The sequence below is a fragment of the Trichogramma pretiosum genome, unplaced genomic scaffold, assembly GCF_000599845.2.
Source record: "Trichogramma pretiosum strain Unisexual culture from Peru unplaced genomic scaffold, Tpre_2.0 scaffold31, whole genome shotgun sequence".
NCBI classification, from domain to species: Eukaryota; Metazoa; Arthropoda; class Insecta; order Hymenoptera; family Trichogrammatidae; genus Trichogramma; species Trichogramma pretiosum.
In genome coordinates, this window is record NW_019641631.1 from 12,987 (window position 1) to 33,132 (window position 20,146).

Sequence of the window (20,146 nt, forward strand, 5' to 3'; positions counted from 1 at the left end):
AAGCTTGTATTGACGCAAATTGTAAGTATATATGTATAGACGTAGGTGGTTGCGGATCGCAAAGTGATGGTTGTATGTACTGATTTTCTACTTTATAAAGAGCAATAGATGAAAAAAAACTCAAAATACCAACGATGAAAAGAATTAAAAATTCGACTTGTGAAATTCCTTTTTTTTGTCGGCGATTGAGCTTACCCTCTATCTAATAATCTTATGAAGCCATTTCCTGGCAAAAAATTAAGCCGAGATCAAATACTTTTCAATCGCAAATTGTCGAGAGCTCGAGCAGTAGTAGAAAATGCATTTGGGCATACTTGTCAAAAGTGGAGCATATTTTATACTACGATCCAAACCTCTCCAATTACAGTAAATAAAATTATAAAATTAACCTGCTTATTGCACAACATTATAATCGATAGAGAAGGATACATAAAAAAACTCCTACTGCAACTTACTCACTTGAAGCAATTAAAAAAACAGATATTTTTAGTAATGACTTTGAAAGTGGTAAAAAAATCCGCGAAAAATTAATAAAATATTTCAAAATTAATAATTAGTGCGTGGTTCATAAAATCTTATCTGAATAATTTTTATGAATGTTAAGTTATGTAGTTTTGCAATTTTATCAATAATGATCTTTAAAAAAAGATGTTATACTATGTAAAATGTTTATTATTAATGAAGATTGAAGTCATTTTTAAATTATAGTATAAAAGCAAAAATTATATGCGTAATTTCATAAAATAACAGGAAAACCATTACTGCGACAACTCAAATTATATTTTATGACGGCGCATCCACGCGGGCGACGCACGCCTCGCTTTTCGCTCGCAGATGCACTGCAATTTGGTTATTTCGTCTCGGTGTGCTCGTCGGCTTTACCGCACGCGTGGAGCGCCAGACGACCGCGAGGTCGTCGCCGTCGAGCGCCACAAGCACACTCTCCTACTCGACTACCTGGCCGGCTAACCCAGGTACGGCGCAACTCGCTCAGGGTAACGCGAATTCGATGCCGAGCTAGGTCTGCTCTACCGCGCCGATGTGTCGCGCCTATCTCCGCGTCCCTACCTATCTCGCGCCTAAATCCGGACGAGTTTACTCACGTTTGCGAGGCCAAGAGGCCGGTCGTGCCGAAGCACGGGTCGCCTGAGGGCCTTGAGGCCGCGTCGCGCCGAACCCAGACGACGAGATCAATCACCACGTCCTCTCTAACACTCACACACTCACACAGACTCGCACTTGCTGGTGCAATCGCTCGCAGACCCACGCACCCGACGAGGCTACCCGCTGGCACGTCTACGCGCTACGCGGATACACACATATCACACTCGGTGCAGTGGTCTGCACTCAACACACACACACAGCAAGTACACGCAAATCTTACTCACCAAACTCTCTGGTTAGCTCACATACGATTACTCGAGGGAAAACTATCGAAAGTGTTCACAGCTCTTGGCTTTGAATGAGGCTAAGGTCCGATTGCTTGCACAATCCGTCGACTACTCTACTATACCTCTCAGATTCTTTTGCCCCTCCTCGCTCGACTCTTTCCGCGACTCCGCGGGAGGCCGCTCGCGCTTCCCCCCCTCTGTGGCCCACCAGCGAGTCACTCGCTCGGACCGCAGACCACCGGGCTCAAATGTGAGTATTGCTTCGTTTGTGAGCTCAACTCCGCATTGACTTGGCTCGTCATATGACCACAACGTCACAGTTTATATATCGAGACTACCAACTAACGTTAACTCAGTGTGCATAGAAAAGCTCAGTACATTCGATTCTCGACATTCGATTACTCGAATTTAATAAGAAAAATGTTTATACACATAGTTGCATCATTAAATTGGTTTGAACTGAAACAAGAGATAGTGAAAAAAGGAGGTTAAGAAAAAGAGACATTTCAGGATGAAGTCATTGTCTTTCGGATTGAAAATTTAATTATGAGTATAACTGAACTCGACGAAAAACTAATTCAAAAAGTTCAGAAGAGACCGGCATTATATAAAAAAAAAATCCAGACTACTTAAACTGTAAAGTAAAAGGCCAAGAGTGGGAAAACGCTAAGCGCTTTTTTATATCTAGAAGTATACGTTTAGCGATATTAGTAGTTTTATCAGGGTCCAAGATAAATGAAATTGCCTCTTTTTCAATCCAAATTTAATGAAATTATAGTTAAACATCATAATACATGATGTAATAGTTAACTAAACTCAAATCAAATCGATCGTATAACTAGCAAAGAATGGCGATTAATATAAAAATTTTTATGGATCAACTGAAAACTTCATCGAGGATTTTTACTTGACAACAATGAAGAATTTTATGCTAGAAGGCTGGCCTATCATTAACGATAAAAACAATAAAAAGGAAGAATACTTTTCAATTGCTTTCGTCTACTTGTTTGTCCATTATCACGTCTGCACATTATTTTGTTTTGCAAGAAATTGTATCAGGGATTGTAAAAAAATGAACGAAAGTGTGCTTTACCAATTTATTAATTAAGATTAAATGGTTGACAATATTAGTGTAAAGGAAGAAAATATTAACTTAAGCATTATAAAGAAGCTATTTTATAGAGGATTTCTGTTGAACCACTTAATTAAGATCGAGCGCGACAGCGCACCTTTTCGAGCCTGAGAAACCTGTTGCAAATTTTGATTTGAATCGTCAGCTGTCTGTTCTGACTCTTCTTCATCTTCAAAATATTCAGACTCGTTGTATATGGTGTGGTCTGCCTTATCAATTAAAATGTTATGCAGAACGCATATACCTTTAATAATTTTTTCATCGTTTTCTGGAGCTTGTTGTATCTTCGTCTGTGGCCCATTTTTTACTTATTCACCCTAGATGATGGAAGCTCTTTCGGTAGAGGAATTTTCAGCGTACCTTGAGTATATTTGACACTAATTTCGACACATTAAAGATAGCTCCATCACTCTGTGATCCGAATTTATATATTTCGACCATGACGAATTTTCCATTGGCATCGACGGTACCCGAGAGAACTTTCAAATTCGCCTGCCGCACGTGCGCATGCGGCCCGAATTCGGCGGCCGACTTCGGGCCGAACTCGGTTTGAGGCGTGGCTACGCATGTGGCCCGAACTCGGCTCAGCATTATAGCTTTATTTTTCTCAGTTCTTGAGAGTGTATCTTGAAGCTAAAACGTTCATTTTGTAATAAAAATCTCGTGCTCTGAGTAAAAAAAATAGTATTTTACTAACAATATAAGACCTGAACTCATTCATTTGTAATAAAATAATATAAAGACTTTTTAATTTGGACCGTGCTTGAATATCTAAGTTGAAGTTTAGTGATTTCTGTGAAGGTTAGTATATTTAAAATTTGAAAGACTAGTTCATGTACTGTTTTGAAACGAATCAGAGTTTTGCAATTGTAAAATCCAATAATATTTTTAGGAAACATATTCTCAAATAAATTGAAACGAACTCGTGCTGTCAAAAAAATTAATCAACGAGGACGTCTATCAAAAAATAAATCAGATGTTGATTCTGATTCAGATAATGAAATGCCAAATATTGATCATTTATCAGTTTCAAATGAGAAAATTCAAATGAGTATTAGTGAAAATATTAATAGTACTCGTGCAGAGCTACTTCAGGAAAACGACACAGCATTATATGATATTCAAGTTGGTGATAACGATAATAGCGATATTGATGACTATTACAGTAGTAGTGCAGATGAATCTATCGATGATCCTTTGGAAAAAAAATCTAAAATTGATCACGATATGGAAAATCATTTATGCCCAGCTTTGAGAGAAAAATTAAGATGTTGGGCTATTAATTATACAATTGTTCAAGCAATTATAACAGCATTATTAAAAATTTTAAAACCTTTGTTTCCGTGTCTTCCTGTTTCGGCAAAGGATTTGATAAAAACTAAAAATAAATTCAAGGTTTCCTCTTTTTGTCCTGAAAACGTTTCTGACAAATCAGAATTTGTGTACATTGGCCTATCGACTCAATTGCGAAGAATAGTATATCCAGACAACCACAATGATAAAGTCATTAAATTGCAATTTAATATAGATGGGTTACCTTTGTTTAAATCTGGAGGACAGGAGCTATGGCCAATATTAGGAAAAGTATATTCACACTCAAATTTGTATGAACCATTCGTCATAGCAGCGTACAGTGGAGTAGGAAAGCCAAAATTACTTCATAGATTTTTCGATCAATTTATCAATGAAACAAATTTAATTTTAAAAGATGGAATTATAATCGACAACGTTTCTTTCATAATTAAGATTATGTGCTTCATTTGTGACCAACCAGCGAGATCATTTGTCAAAAATATCATTGGGCATCCTGGCTATTATGGTTGTGAAAGGTGCATACAAAAAGGATGCAACTACGAAAATAGGATAATATTCCCTTCAGTGACTTCTGATTTATGCGGCGATAATTCATTTCGTGAAATGAAAAATGCTGAACATCATAATGGGAAATCCCCTTTGCTGAAAATTCAGCCAAAAATTGATATGATTTTCAGTTTTTCGTTGGATTTTATGCATCTTTGTTGCCTTGGGGTAACGAAGAAACTGATAAACTGTTGGTTGACAACAATCTTAGGTACATCGATGACCAGAACAGAAATAATGCAGCTTACTCAGCGCATGACAAACCTATCCGGTCAAATACCTATTGAGTTTCAACGTCAACTCCTGCAATCTATCAGATTAATAGCCAAGTGGAAAGCAACTGAGTATCGATTTTGTTTATAATATTGTGGTCCTTTGGTCTTGAAAGATTTATTAACAACCGAGCAGTACGAGCATTTTTTATTTTTTCATATCGCAATGAGAATTTTGTGCTGTGGTAAAATATCCAATTTATATCTATCTCAAGCAAGAGCTTATTTAGAAAGGTTTGTTTTAAATTTTGGAAAAATATACAAGCCAGAGTCATTGATTTTTAACGTACACACATTGATTCATTTGCCAGATGATGTAGCAAATTTTAATTGTTCACTTAGTGATTTAACTGCTTTTCCATTCGAAAACCTTTTAGGCAAAATAAAAAAAATAATTCACAGTGGAAAAAATCCTTTGCAGCAGCTATGCAATCGCTTAAGTGAACAATTTTCTATACCTTTTGATAAGACTGCAACTGAGGCACCAGTATTTCAAATTTGTAAAATGAACAGAAATGGTACTGGCAATATAACTTCTTTCAAGTGCAAAAACTGTACATACACTACAACGAGACCAAATAATTGTGTACTATTAAAATCTGGAGAATTTGTTTTAATTTTCAAAATAACAGAGTCAACAAAAAATAATATATCTATTTTTGGGAAAAAAATAGTTATTGAAAATAGCGTATTTCATACACCTATTGAATCATCAGCTTTGAATATATATGAAATAAAAAATAAAACTCAAGGCACAATACAATTTGATTTGGATCAAATAGAAACTAAAGTAGTTTATTTGAAAGTGTACGAAATCGTCGGAGACGAAGAGCTTCATTATGTGGTGCCAATGATGCATTAGAGTTAAATTTTCTGAGATGGTGGTAAATAAAACTATTCATTCGTTTCAAGCTTCTTTTTTTCTTCACGTTCCCTCCGACCTCCTTCCCAATCTTTGGAATTTTTCATAACTCTTCCAATTACTTACAGTACTAATTTTTGATCGAAAGTCCTACCGAAAATATTTCTAAGAGAGACTGAAAAAATAATTCAATATAAATTTATTGTAATGTTCATAAAATAGGGACATTAAATATTTATAAAGGATAAGCATTAACCTTCCAAAGCTGAATAATACCTTTAAATTTGTTTTATTAGCAACATCTTTTTGAGCCATCATTTCACTCAGGACAGTTTTTTTGAAAAAAGCCTTGAAGACTGTATTTATCGACACTTCCAAATCAATGTTCTCTGATATTGTCGATAAAAAATGTTTTTTCTGGAATAATTAATCTATTATTAGCATTTTAAAATCCATTTGAATAATAAGAAATAATTAAATCTTTTACCAAATCTTCAAATGCTGATGAGTTCTGGTCACGTAAAGTGGTCTCAAAATTTGTAAATTGAATCATATCCACCAAAGGCAAATTCAAATGGTACAAAGTAGTATAATTCTCCAAGAGAATAATATTCTCATCCTCGTGACTTAAATTTCTCTGAGAAGTTACTAGCGTTTGTAGCTCACCTAATTTTGTCGACACGTCTATCGCAGCAAATTTTTCTGAATTCACTTTTGATGATATCTTTTGCAGCGTTTTTGAGATGTCTTGAACATTATTTTCAACTGCCGCAACCGTGGTGAAAGTTCGATGAAAATTTTCATTTTGTATCATTTGGGCTTTGTGGATTTCCTGTATGACATCAGTAAGATGATTTACTCTCGTCATAAGCACACCAATGCTGCACTTAATATCTGTAATATTTATTTATGTAAATTATTGTATTTTTAATAAGTCTTAAGCGTACAATGAAACCACTTGCATCCCGATTCATGGATTTGTTTCAAAATTTGCTGGGGTCCTCTGGTACAAAATAAAGAAGCTCCTTGTGCTTAGTTTAAACTCATTGGATTTAGAGACCATTTCTTAGAGAATTTTCAGTATTATAAAGAAATCTTTGCGATTTCCTATCTCAAGATTAAAGAGAGAGCTTGATTATTACATACCAGAAGATCTCCGAAAAATTTTGGAGAAATTCCATGTCCCGGAGTTCTGGTGGCTCCCTGTAATTGCATAAATAATTTACCATCTATATCACTTTTATTAGACAAAAAAAAATCAGATTGTGCAGTTGAATTGTTAGCCTCCAAGATACTCAAATCTATACCGGAATCATTCAAACCCAAAAGATTAGATTCTTCCAAAGACGCTTGAATGATTGGGATGTCAGATATTGGTATATCTTGCACCTGATCTTGAGAGTTCATTAAAGAAAATTCAGTTTGTACAACTTGAATTGTTGAATGATCGGTGCAAGTCGTGGAATTGGATGGTAACTGGGGGCACGGAGCCAATTTTTCCAGTTCGTCATCAATTTCTTTTTCTATCTCCCATACTCGAGTTTCATCTACAGAAGTTTTATTTGGCTCTGGCGTCTTAGAAATCGATGTTTTTAAGCCAAGTTTTCTTAGTACTGCACTCAAAGCATCATCATCTTCTAATAATTTATCAGCCTTATTTTTAACTCCTTTGAGTCCAGCTATGAAAAACCAATGATAAATTGAATTTATATTTCCATGAGAAAAAGAAGAGAAAAAATAATTACCAAAAAAACTTAACACGACACAGTAATAACTATGCCAAGATTTTGGTGGTATTGACAGGCACTTCGCATTTAGAAATGACTCCAACAAATCTTCATCATCATCGGTGTGAGGATATTCTAAATATAGCACTTTTTTTTCACCATCGAGTAAAAAAGAGTTTGGAACCACCACGACTTTTTTACATTCAAGTGGTATTTCGTCTTATATATATATCACTGCAAAATTATTGTTCAATTTTGGAGGAATCTTAAAATTTCACTCGTATCACTCTTTTAACACAATCACAGATTACTACGGACAGATTACTGCTGACATAACCTTTACCTGTGAACGCACGTGCAGCAGACAAAATTTGAGTTCACCATTATGCCTCGTGTTATCACAGCATGATAGCGTCACTTTAGCAAATATTTTTGCGCAGGTAGTAATTCAGCGCGCAATTTTTCAAAAAAAAACCATTTTTAGGTCCAAAATAGTTTTTTTTGTTAGAAAAATTTTTTATGAACAAAAAAGTTTTTAACGTAAAGAAAATTTTTTTCAGCTTAAATTAAATTGTTCATTATTATTAAAAAACTCGTTACAGCACTCACTTTTGGCTCGTACTATAATCCCTCGTTTAGCTAAAAAAACCATAAATGTAGCTGTTAAAAAATATACAATTTTTATTAATGACGCATTTTATTATTACTTTTTTTTATCCATTACGCATTTTTAAGACTATTCGACCAACTGTTTGATGGCTCTATTATTACTTTAAAATCGCGTATAAGCGCCAAATTCGGCTAGCCAAATGCGGGCCCTCTTCGACGCCACGTCTCATGCCGCTTCGACGCCGCTTCGGCACCACTTCGGCACGTGATTCGGCAACCACCTTCGGGCCACTAGGACGCCGAAGTAAAAAGTTCTCTCGGGATAGCTTGCAGAACCGATGAATAATAGTGCTTGTAATTATAGTACAAGCTGCCAGAATCGGCAGATTTTTTATTCTTACATGCTTGCCGTCAATTGTACCTATACAATTAAGCACACCCCACTTAACTAAAAAGTCGTTGGAAATTTTCATAAAATCCATCATGGTAGGCACTGGCATATGTACCGGTTGAAATATCGACCACAACACATCTAAGCACTCACGAACTATACCTGATGCAGTAGAAATGCCGATCATGAAATCGAACGATAGAGCACTGTAACTGTTACCGGTCACTAAAAATCTCAATGTAATATAACCAACCGTTCTTCTTGGAAAATAGGCGAATCGTGTAAATTACACCAGTGTTTTTTTAGTGGCTCACGCACTTTAGACAAAATATACTCAAAGATATTCACCGACATTCGTGTATAAAGTTCAAATTTTTCAGGTAATCTTTTCAGCTCGGGAAATAAAATATTATACTGACCACGAGGAACGCCTGGCTTAATTGTGCTAAGAGACATGATTAATACAGAAAACTATAACAACGCGTTTGCGACTCAATCTAACTGTTTTCTGATTCTTGGGAGTAGTATGAACTTTGAGGTTGGGAACGCGTAAATGTGATGTAAGGAACACATACATTCCGATATATATCGAATCAATCCCGTTTTGAGCCAACTTATTGTTACACAGATTAATTTTCAAACTTAAGTATAATTTAAATCATTACATTATACTGATTAATAATAATTAATTGGTAGAGTAATAGAAAGGCAATTGAATGAAATATCTTCATTATAAAAGCTGATTTGTTGAAACTGATGATTTATGAATTATTATGTAAAATCAATTATATTTATAGTGTTTAATTAATTCTCGTGTTGCTATGATGTACTTGGTTGAGTTTTAATTTCCAGGTGCTTTCATACTTTTTTAACCGGTGAGAAAATGGAAATTAATTTATGAGTTCGGTCCGCTCAATCGTCCATTATCAACTACGCAATAATCATGTTCAAAAATCAATAAAGTAAACAATGCGTCTTTCCAAGTTCATTTTTAGACGGAATTATAATGTTTAAATTGCATTCAAGATGCGTGCAAATAATTTTTTTTCGTATCTGCCTATCTAAATAGTACAAGCCTTACTTGAAGGCAAACAGATTTTATCTTACAGCTTACAATTCTGATGAGAAAATCAATGAGGGAACAAAAAAGAAATAGCTTCATGACAAATTTTTGTTTCAACTTTAATGAACTACAGGAACAGGATTGAATTGTTCTTATTTATTTATTTTTTTTTCACAATGTCATGTAGCACAGAAAAAGAACATTTTTACTTGTAAGAACAAAAATACATTAGGCGAATTATTCTTTTTTTTACAATGCAAACGAGCATGAAAAAAAACTATTTTAACTTTATTAATATCTTAAGAAAAATAAATATTTCTTAATGTAATAGTAATAAATGGTGACATGAAAAAAACATTTAAAATAAAAAAATCTCATTTTTTGTTTTCTTCTTGTTCTTCAACTGTAGCAGATACATTTTTCGCGACCTGCGCTGGCAGTTCCAAAGGATTTCGATTATTGGAGAAGTTAATTTGTGCTGCAACCTGGCGGCAGCAGCTGCAGTTGCATAAGGGCTGCTTTTAAGGCTTGTTGTTGCTGTTGCAGCTGTTGTTCCTGCTGTTGCATTTGCAATTGTAATTGTACTAGATTCTGGTTGGTTACCGCTTCAGCGTACTTGGCCCAGAAGCCGAGGCCACCCACTCACCACCTATGTGTGGGGGTGTATTGCCGCACCATTTTCCTACCTCTATCTTTCCTGCGTGCACTGAGTGAACGTCTCCGGTATAGTTCACTCGGTACAGCCTCTTCCCGGATACGTCGCCCTGTACACTGGCGACGATCCTCGCCGGTTAAGCCGACGCTCTCTGCCGCAGCATCGGGTTGAGGCAATTAGCTTCACCGGGCAGCCCGTTGGGGTCAGCTCCGAGCCGGTAAGGCCGGCGTTCCCTGCCAATGGCATCGGGTCCGCTAATCCGCTACACCTACCTCATTTTTACTCTCTACCTCCTACTGTCTCGCATTTGCCCAGGCCCGAAGACCTGTGGTACAAGGAAAAACCTGAATGTGTATACCAGTGGGTTCGCACTAGAGGTATACCCAGGGAAAAACCCGCTCCGAAACAGCCGGAGCTCATAGGGTACTCATCCCGCCGCATGACATTCGGAAAAAAACCGACTGTCCGCACCGGGATTCGGACCCAAGGCTCCTTGAGCGGCCTATTGTTTCCAAGGCTAGCACGCTAACCACTGAGCCAACGACCGCTCTTTGTAATTGTACTAGTTGTTGCGACTGTTGTTGTTGGCCTTGCGATATCGCTTGTTGCGCATGCACGTGTTGGTCGTTTTGTGCCAACTGCGATGGAAAAAGTAAATCCACGATATTACCATCAGTTAGTCAGAGAAGGCTTGCGGAAGCCAGATATCGTCGCTGTAAAGGATCAGGTTGTCAAGGTGATCGATGCGCAAGTCATCAGCGCTTCATCGTCCCTTGACGACTCGCACCGTCGGAAAGTCGCCAACCCCGACATTCGTCATCAGGTCGCCAGTGAGTATGGGGTCGAGAACGATAACATCTCGTTTTCTTCGATCACGATCTCCTGGCGGGGTATCTGGTCCGCTGCTTCCGCCGCGAGTCTGTGCGAGCTCGGATTGAGCAAATGTTTGGATTTCATCACAGTTAGAGCTCTCTGCGGTTCGCACATGAATTAGCTCCGGTGGAATAAAATGACCATGCACATCAGTGGTTATACTGGTATTAACTCTGCAGGTCGTAGAGAAGGCATAGGGTAGCCTTGACATCACTTCGCTCACACTCTTTTTTTTGGAGAACGTGGTCTCCCAACATCTAAGACGGCATCACGAAATAAAGTCGCGTCCGAGCCCTTCCATCAGCTCGGGCAGATAGAGTTTTAGTGGGTATTCCCTGACCGACGTATATTGGTCGAGGGCGAGTTCCACACACGGGAAGGTTTGGGGTTGATTTCAACTCTGACCTCCTTACGGTGCGTAACGCATTTCTCTATCTATAAAAAAAAAAAAGGAAAAAAAAAATTGTAACTGTGGTAGTTGCTGTTGTTGTAACAGTTGGGCAGGACATGGTTGCTGTAAATTTTGTGACAACGTTTGTTGCTGTGATTGCTGCTGTTTTTGTTGTTCTGGATAGGTTGCTGTTAAATCTGTTGCTGCCGCTTCAAGGTTGCGATTTCTTCTTGAAGTAATGTCAATGTTACTTCAGTGTTATTTTCTGGCTGAAAATTGGCTGCTGGCAAAGCTGTTGACAAGAGATAAATATAATTTTTTATATTGAACACCAAACATACAATTCTGATAATTCTAAAATTATTATCCATTTATTTAATATACCTTTATTGCTCTTTCGGCCAGGTTCTTTTTTTGTTTAACTTGTTTTTCTTGCTTGACTGGAACTAACTCTTCTTCCACAATAAAACAATCTACAAATACAAATAATATTTTTAGTAATTGAGAAATTTATAAATTATGATTTGAGACGAGTTGACTTACCACTTTCACTGCTCGAATAATCGCACTCCATCTCTCTCTTTTTCTTCTTCTTCTTCCTGTTTTTAATGGGAGATGAAGGCTCTCTCTTGACACTTGTCGAAGGCTGTTAATAAAATGGTGACATATATATGGAAATGTCCATTGTGGTTGCATAGGAACAGCAGAAGTCTCTTCATTAGCTTTGGCTTTCATGCCATAAGCATATTTCACGACCATACGGTTTATCTCATTGCACATATCTAGTTTGTGCTTATCTGCCACTTCTCGAGTGTGGATCAACAAGGACGAAAAGTATAAGGCCCATTTCTTATCTTTCTCCTTTTCAGTCTCGTGCATTGGAGGTGAACTAGATTTAATTGTGCACATTTCCCCAGAATCCACGTCAGCCGTCTCGGATCTGACGGAAGCACTGGAAAGTTCGTTCATAGACATGCTGCTATTACGATTCTAATGAATGAACTGTGTACTAGTCAGCGTCTGTTTACTTGTATATGTATGAGCAGTCTTTGTGCTGGTTGCTGCTTGTTGATTTTCAATCGTATGAACCCTTGGTGTGCTCGTTGCTGCTGAATGGCTTTCAAATGCATAGACCGCTGGATCGCTAGTTGATGTTTCTTGAATTATATTTGAATAATTAGGCGGCGAGCTAGACCCTGTCTGTTCTGTACTAATGGACTGTCTGTCCTCGCTCGAGCTACACACTCCAAAAAACGTAACTTATCCCAATAGGCCCACGAAGGTTTGGGCACGTCCTCGGCCTTAAAACCTTTACTTCATAGTTCTTTTATTTTTTTGCTCTTCGTTGATACTTTCCAGAAAGAGATACCCAAGTCGTTTTGGCCAATTTAGCTATGAAATTGAGATACAAAAATAAATTACCTGTGAAATGTCGAAAAGAAACAGGAACTTTTACTTTATACATACTATCTATGCCAAGCTTAGCATCAATAGTAATCCAAATATTTGACTTAAATACAGAACTCCTGAAATTGCCGTTCCCAACTTTGTATAAGGCTTCGTTTTTTTCAACTTCCTCTATGAGAGCATTTTTTTGCGCTTTGTTTAGTTTGACAACACTATGACGAAGCACACGCCTGCGAGCTTAAACGTCGCGCCTGACCGAGGGCAGCCCGTACACCGGCACCACGTGAGGAGATACTTCGTCGCGAGAATGCACGAGTGAATGATTTCGCGTATTTTTCTCGTAGCCTAGGTTTCAGGCCAAGAAGAAGATGAGCGGATCAGGAGAGGACGCAACACCGACGCCAAGACAACAAGCCGCATCTCGAGATTCTATAAGCCTAGGCCGAGCAGATGCACGCAGGCCGCACAAGAGCAGTAGCGGAGTCACGTGACTATTGCGCAATCTACTGCGCCGCAGACAAAGCCACGCGAGGCAGATTACCACGAGCCAACCAAGTGTTGTTTTTCGCTTATAAAAGAACCAAGCAGCAGTTCGCGACAGTGCCAGTTCGGTGCAAAGAACTCGTCGACAAGGAAAAGTTCGTCCGAATGCGAGTGTCGTGCGAGAAGCACAGTGTGAACGCCAAGGACGGCCGCAAGAAAGTGAGACTAGTTTCTGCCTCGAGACACGCGGTGCCGATCCGAACCCGAAAGCCACCTAGGCCAAAGAAAGAGATTTTGCCACGGATTGCAGGTGACGAAGGCCACGACAGCCTAGGAGTTTGCCAGGACATCGTCTACGGAAGAGCCGGCGAAGAGGTTAGCTTTCAGTTTATTTAGGTGGTCGGTCGCTTGGCCGTGTGCACGATTGCGTCACCGTGCTCGCGCGTGTAGAGAGTTTGTGTGTGTGTGTGAGTCTCACCGCAGCGGCGGCAAGCTCCGTGTGTGTGTGCGAATCGACGGCACACTGCCGTGTTGCATTGTCCGGATAAAACGCAGGTGTACGGCGCGACGTAGACGCGATCTCGCGGAGTTAGCCACGTGGCTACAGGTCGACGAGCAAAGCACGCGCGCGTCGGCCGAGCTCGTTCGACCACGCGTACGTAGCGACGGCCATTTTGGCCAAGCAGTATAAGAAAGTCACGACGTAACCTATTGCCGCGGAGCAAAGGTTCGGCCACGGAAGGCAAACAAGAACGCCACAAGCGCACCTGGTGGCCAATGTTGAAAGTTAAATAAAGTGACTAGATTTTGAAATTGAATCTCGCGAGTCATAATTAATTCACCATCGTACTGTAAATTTCCCAGATCTCTTCTTTCAGAAAGTAGAGTAATTTTGCAGAAGTATACGGATTTTCGCGGAGTTCACGACAAATTGAGATTTCCTCGGCCAAAATTGAAAGGTGAGTCACTGGGGCCAACAGCTCGCCCAAACTTGGCGGAAGGTCCAGAACCTCCTCGGAGAAATCAGCGTGAGTACAAGAGGTCCCAAATAATAAAATTCTTGTCGACGGCATTTGAGCTGAACCTTATCTGATAAGGCCAATTTGCACCGTCGCAACACCTATATTTTTTTTCGGAATAGTAATACGACTCAAATTTTACCCGCACAGAAATCTTGCCCGCACATCCGATTAACAATGACATAATATAACCCATTCGCCAGTTTGTCACAGAAATAACGATTAACCGAAAAATATTCTTCAAAACAAAACACAGCGCTGTGCTGTACACACATCAGATGCACGATCGACAATGAGCGAAATCACGACTGCTTCGGGTGCGCCACCTTTTGACGAGAGCCGTGAGCGTCGAGCCATGAACATTGAGAGACAAGCGGCGGTGCGCATGAGACAAGAATTCCGCATTGACGATCGATTCTCAACGTTGGGCGCACCCAAGGACGTCGATCGCTACAGTAAAATGGTACGGGGTTCATTATAATACCGACTTGTATACTCCAAATTTTTCCCTCTTCCTTTTTTTTTGTTCCTTTTCCTTCCATCACTTTCACTCTGCTTTTATGCGTCTCTCTGTCTCGCTCTCTCACTCTCTTTCTCTCTTTTGCCGATCCTCCGACGCCTTCAACAATTTTGATTTTTTTTTTAATTTCAAATGTATGCGTTTGTTTATACTTATTTTCGTTGCAGGAAGCTTCGGAAGTGTGGCGCCGTGTCGTGGACCGAGAGGACAGCGAGAACGGCACGTCGTCGTACGCAAGCACGCCAAAGAGGTCAGCCAAGGATGGTGGCAAAAGGGGCTCAGGCAACAAACGTCGCGATGACTAGCAGCGATGCCCTTAGTGGGCCCAGAGAGGCTGCGGAGATCAGCGGCAGCAGCAGCAGCAACCGTAGCAGCGGCAACAGCGAGCACTCTTTCATTCGCTCATCTTGAAATTTTTTTGCTGCTCAAATTTTTCAAATTTTCATTTTTTGTTTTTTTGTTCCATGTTCGGTGCGAAAAGATTGATACGATCGATACGGCCAATACGAGCGTTTCCATCGTTTCGGCGTTGCGCCATCAATTTTTTTCCATGTTTTTTTTTTCTGCTTAATTCAATGCTTCTTTGTTTGTACCTGGTTTTTTTTTATGATTTTTTTGACTTTTGTCGTTTGTATTTTGTTGTATCATTTTTGTATAATACGGTACTCCTCGCTCTCGAGGCTCGCGATCGCACGGGTAGAATCCGCGTCGCCGGGGTCTTAGAAGCTCCTGTTGCTCTCTTCGTCGTCGTCTGTTGGCCACAGACATGAAAAGGAACGGGCCGGAAGGTCGAAGCACGTTGCGCTTGATGACGACTTGGTGCACCGCACGACTCGCCAGCACTCACACTCGAAAACGTGGCCACCAACTTCTCAATTTCATCAATGCACGCTTCGCCTCACACCCACCCAACAGCACTCTTCACTACTCACACTACTCTACTACAAAAACTCCGACAAAACTACTCGTCAATGCTCGCGTACAAAGAACTCTGCTCGGCTCAACGGTCCAAATACAAGTGTGTCGCGATCGTCTGCTAATTAGCACACGTGAGTCGCGAAGATCACCGTGGGTCGTGTTGTTGGTCGCTCGTGTACGTATCGGAGCCGGCTTCGCTACGCGGGCCAAGCGAACGTAAACATTGCAATGTTTACGCCACTGCGGTGAGCGAGCCGGGCTCTGCTTGAGCTTCTTGGTTCTCGCTTACCTGCAAAAATACCACGTAATCATTTTCGGCGTCGTCAACGGTTAATCATTAACTCCTCGTAGCCGACGCGACGACGTTTCCAACGGCACAACGTCACAGTGAACACAATACAAGGATCACTTATTATACCCTTCGATCAACATCTAAATTCAAGATTAACGATAAAATCATTTTCAGTGAATAACAACAGATACTTTGGAAAAAAAGAAGAAATTTGAAGAACATTATGTTAATCGTGTCGTACAATGTATTGTGGAGGGAACAATGTCGAGCGAGTCTGCGAGATTTTGCAGAGTTTCGCCGATATCGTAAACATTTAGTCAGATTGAGATAAGCTTGACAGTCACAAGACTGATATCTGATGAGTGACCCTGAGAAGGGTCGATGTTATTTGTTCGACTCTTATTTGACAAAGTTTTGCAACGCTACGTTTAGTCCTGAAAAGGACTAGTTTTGATGTGGGCTGTCAATTTAAGTAGGATGACTGGCCGTGACCGGTGATGACCGATGTTGACCGGTTGTGACCGATAGTGACCGGCTAAGACCGATGGTGTCCGTCTGTAGCTGATGAGTAGTCCTCAGCAAGATCAATCTTCTCCAAGGAGGTGATGGTTACATGGACGATGACGTCACTGTTGGCTCGGGATGCTTGTCTGTCACTTGACTCGTGAGAGTTAAGCGACAAAAAAAAATCCGATCGCTTTTCTGTTCCAACTTATAAAGTTGAACAGTCAAAAGTCGATTCACATTTCTGTTCTCACTTGTAACAAGTCGAAAAGTCAAAAGCTGATTGATTTAGGTCGAGAGGCAATTATACAAGTACTCTGAACTTGACCTTTTCTCTTGCAGGCACGACTTTTCAGTGGCGTCGTGCCACCTGGCGGTCGAGTCGGAAGTTTGAAAAGTCAAAAAGTGGGGAAAGGTGATGAAATGATCGCTTGGCCGGGCGCCTCACTTATACAGGAAGCAAGAGCGCGCTGATTGGCCGTCGGCGCAAGGTGGGGACGAGTGCAGCAGTGCACGTCGTTTGAGTGGTTTGACAATTTTCTTCTAACTAGATGTAATATTTTCTAGATACCTTTCTTTGATATTCAGCTTGGGCTTTTAGCTTGGGTTTTAGCTTGAACGGGTTGGAGCATCTCCCCCGCCAGAACACAGTAGAAAAGGAGGTGCAAACATCGCCTAGACCCGGAATAAAGAAGAAGCCTAAGACGACCCAGTCAACAACGTCGAAGAGCAGTAATATCCTCCCACGACCTGCTACGAAGAACATGAGGGGTGGGAAGAAGGATGCTGTACAGGACCCTAAGCCAGCCAAAAGTGGCACTGACGACTAGCAGCAGATCCAGCGGAAGAGGCGGGGTAAGAATGAGTCCCCCGCAAAGGCTAAGGCCTCCTGCCTGAAGTCTAAGGGAAAACTGACTGGGCGCTTTTGCCCTGGTGTGGTGGTCGTCAAGGCGAAGGATCCTAAGTCCTATGCGGAAATCCTGAAGGTCCTGAGATCGTAGCCGACGCTGCAGGATTCGGTCAGTAGCGTCAACAAGGTCCGACGCAGTGCTGGCGGAGAACAACTACTGCAGCTCAACAAGGCTTGCGTCGGCCCTAGCGAGCTTGGCCGGAAGCTGGACAGCGCTATGTTCAGCAGCTACTGACGCTCCAGTGACCACGATCGAGATGAAAGATCTCGACGAGGTCAAACGAAGGAGATTTGCGGGCCTTCCAAACTCATTTAGATGGTGCCCCCGAGCTGGGTCATAATGGAAGTAGAATGGATTCGCTTCCTCCAACTCAACCTTAATCATTGCGAGACCGCCCAAAACTTGGTATTGCGGACGACGGAAGAGTTAAGTGTTGATGTGGCAATCCTTTCTGACCAGCACAGGCCCCTCATGCTACTACACACCTGGATTTCGGATGCCAACAACCAAGCGGCAATCTGGGTGCGCGAGGGGGGGGGGGGCGGTGCAACGGTGCTCCTCTGAGCAGAGTCACTTTTATATCTGAGCGCAGGTAGCTGGAATAAATATCTTCAGCATATATATGCCTCCTATACTCTCCTTCGAAGAATTCACCGGCCTGCTGTCCAACATTTTTGAAGAGGCAAGACGAAAAACTCCGATCCTCGTGGCTGGCGACTTCAATTCTTTGTCGATGGAGTGCGGCAGCAGGGAGACAAAACCGAGAGGCAAGGCGCTGTTATACGCCTTCACTCCCTTGGATGTCCTCCTGCTGAACGCACGTTCAAAAACGACGTTTGTTGGTCCATGGGGAGGATCTATAGTTGACCTTACCTTTGCCAGTGACTCGTTCTACGATCGAGGGGCGATCAACTATCGATGCCATACACACCGTCCTCAGCACTGCACAATCAGCCTTCAGTGGCAAACGATGACATCAGGGTTACCAAGGAGTACTGCGCCGTCATCACCGTAGACGTGAGGAAGGACCTCCCTTGAGGCAAATAGAGGTCCCAACTTATTTGTCGTGGATGGTGGCTAGCTACTTCTGCCACAGAGTGTTGGAGTTCACCACGGATGAAAGAGCAGAGATCTATGATGTTATGGCTGGCATGCCACAGGGATCCGTACTCTGTCCCATTATTTGGAATGTCATGTACGACAGGATCCTGAAGCTGAAGCTACCCGAGACCTCAAAAATCGTGGTATTTGCGGACGACATTGCAGTCACAGTGGTAAACACCTAGACCTTGTCGAGTTTTACACTAATGAGACTATACGTCTGGTGCAAGCAGACCTAACTGACTTGGGTTACTTGGTTTACTACTGTATTCGGTATTTAGGCGTACATATTGACGCCAGGCTGCGATTCGATGAGTATCTTCGTATCGTCAGTGACAAGGCAAATCGGGTAGCAGGTGCCCTGCTACGTCTTATGCCCAACATCGGAGTTCCAAGGAACAGTATGCCAGCGTCGTTGACTTGATCCTACTCTACGGTGCCTCGGCATGGAATGCCGAAACATGGCACAAGACGCATGGCTAGGTCCGTCGTGCGGCGTCGATCCATCGACGTGCCTGCTTGCGTGTGATCTGCGGATTTTGCAGAATTTTACATAAGGCCTCCTACGTTCTTTCCAGCACTGCATACCTGTGTTACAGCCTGTGATGCAACCTTTTACTATAAAAAATAATTATAAAAGAAACTAATAAAACTGTGAGAAGCAGCTAGCGAGCAGCTACACGTGTATTACAATTTAATGTATCTCGCGCATCTTCTATGCATAATTTCGATGACACATACGACAAGTTAAGGGGGGGTAGGGTCTTGTTCGATGGTTTTCGAGCTGCATTTTAATAATTTTTTTTGAGCACATAGTAAAATGAATTTATCTATAAATTATATACATTATAAATGATTATTTGAAGAACATTCAGTTAAATTTTCAGCTGAAAATAGTGAAAAATAAGCTAACTACAGCAAATTTTCTCACAAAACTGAAAAAAAAAGATCGATTGCGGTGGACACTGTAACTGAAAATCTACTCAACCGATTCTTTCCAAATTTTTCTTACTATTTATCTACATAAATTATGAGGTAATGACGTCGAGATATTTCGTTCAAAATGATTTTTGAGTTTTTGGCATCATTTTGAAGTGAAAAAAATGACTTTTTTGACAAAATGAAGGCAAAAATTCATCGTACTTGTTCGTAAAAAGCATTTAAAAATGCAAAAAGTTAAAATATCTCGACGTCATTACCTCATATATCATCTACTTAAATAGTGTATAAAATATGAAGTTGATCGGTCGAGTAGATTTTGAGTGATGATGTCCACCGCATTTTTTTTACGTTGCATGTGAAAATGTGCTGTAGCCACCTTATTTTTCAGTATTTTGGGCTGAAAATTTAACTGAATATTCTTCAAATAACTAATAATTATGTGTATTGCGACGGACAGCCTACCCCGGGTGGGTAATTCAGCTCGACTGCCGTGCACTTTATTTATGGGGGCCCGCTTTACCTGACTCGAGTCCCAGAGGGGATATTGGGCCCGTCACCAGCACAGGCGAGCCGTGAGCCCGTTCACTCACCTTCCTTCGCTTAGGCTTCTGATACCTGAAATTCTCGAATAGGTCAAGCGAAATGAATTGACACGCGTTCCTTTACGATTAATTGATTAATCTTTATTTAAGGCCCACGAGGGCAAACGATAACAAATAATACGCGAATTACAATCTTTGGCTTACGATACGGCCCCGTAGCCGCTTACGCACGCGTTGGGCACTTTCCGATCGCCCACGAGGGCCGAGACTTGCTCGCACGT